Raw genomic sequence first — 1,980 nt, 5'->3', positions numbered from 1 at the left:
AACTGTATTAACTTTCTTTTTCCTTTTTCGATGGAATGCCTTTTTCTCTCTTTCTGTTGTGTTTGGAAGTTGATTCAATTGTCGTTTTTTCGTTAGGGTTGAATTTACCGATAATAGTTAGAGATTGTGGTATAGGTGTTGTTTCCATTTTGATTTAATTGTATTTTATAATTACCTCTTACACTTTCCATTTCTCTATCGATTTGTCAAATTGATTTTTTTCAATTTCTCTCTCCTCTCCTTTTTGTTTACCTAAATACCTCCTTGTCGAAATGTCTGTTTATCTGTTGTGCCATCTGTCCATCTAACTATTACTGTCTATCACGACGTTGAATGACTGTGGTTTCGAGTATTTCTTTAACCTAAAGGAATGCACTTCCATTTTCTAACCAATCAGAAGCGTTCTTCCTCCTCCGCCAGCCAATCAGTAATCGGAACGTCGTACCTTATCACTCCTTTAGCTTTTACACAAATTTACGTAAAGGACACCCGCTGTATCTTTTCCTCCCGAGTCTTATCTGATAATGGGGGTGAGGGGGGGGTAGAGGGGGGAGTTGGGGAGTGGGGGGGGGGATGGGGTGTCGGGGATGAAAGAGGGAGAAGAAATGATGGGGAAATGGGTAAGGTGTGGGGGAAGATGGGGGAGGTGGAAGGGGTGGAAGTAAGTTTTTACGAGGTAAGTGAATATTATTTTGATTACTATAAAACAACAACAACAACAACAAAAATAACGATGCCATCATTGCGCTTTGCTTATGTTTTATTTTAATTTTTGTTATGATATATCGTTTCATTCACATTGCTAGTATATCATATATGTGCTTGTATATTACGATACCATACGTTTGGTATTTACTGTTATATAATTTCCCTACAAGATATCTAATAAAGTAATTCTATACCAGTCTTAAATCTTTAATGCCTTTTTTTGATGAGGGCAAACTGCTGCTGAAATCGCCGTTGCCCCTCCTAGCGACCGTTGTTGTAATACAGTTTTTTTTTTCTGATTGCTGCATAGTTCTGAGGAGGAAATACGATAGCAATAAAAATCTTTAAAACAATGATATAGCAACATCTACAATATCATTACTGCCACAACTAACAGTCAGAGTAAAAATGACTATTGGAATGGATTATTGGTATCATATTTACTATTATCATCACCTTATAACTGTTACCACTACTGTCACGGCCAATAATAAAAACAGATGATCATTATTGGCATCACAGATGGTTATGATGATAACACTTGTGGCAATAATAACAACGACAGTAGTAATGACGATGATGATAAAAATAATGATAAGCATGCTAATGATAACACAATAATAATAGTGATGCTAACAGTGGTAATAATAGTCATAGATCCAGCAACGACAGCACCAGCATTTATAATAATCATGATTGCAATAATGTTGGTAATAATAGTAATAACACTTGTAATAGTAGGAGTGGCAATGATACATAATGGTGATTATGATAGTTATAAAGATCATGATGAGGCAACTAGTACTGAGAGTATTATTCATAATATTGATAATTAGGATTGTTATAGTAAAGATGATAGTAATATTGATAATGATGATAATGTTGATGACAACGATAATGATGATATTGATAAAGATAATATTAATAATAACAATGACGATGATAATTATAATGATAATCGTGATTATGATAATAATAATAATAATGATAACAATAATAATGATAATGATGATGACGCTAATGGTAATAATAATAATGATAAGACTGACGGTGGTCATAATTATGATAATAATGATGATATTAATAAAGACATTTATAATGATAATGATAAAAATAATAACAACGATAACAATAGTTAAAATTATAATGGTAATAATATTAATAGTAATTATAGTAGTTATATGGATAATGATAATGACAGCAACAGCAATAATAATTATAATGATGATGATAATAACAATACTAGTAATAATAGAATAATAATAACAATAA

This window comes from Penaeus chinensis, chromosome 25 (assembly GCF_019202785.1).
Source record: "Penaeus chinensis breed Huanghai No. 1 chromosome 25, ASM1920278v2, whole genome shotgun sequence".
Lineage (NCBI taxonomy): Eukaryota > Metazoa > Arthropoda > Malacostraca > Decapoda > Penaeidae > Penaeus > Penaeus chinensis.
This window is presented reverse-complemented; position numbering follows the sequence as displayed.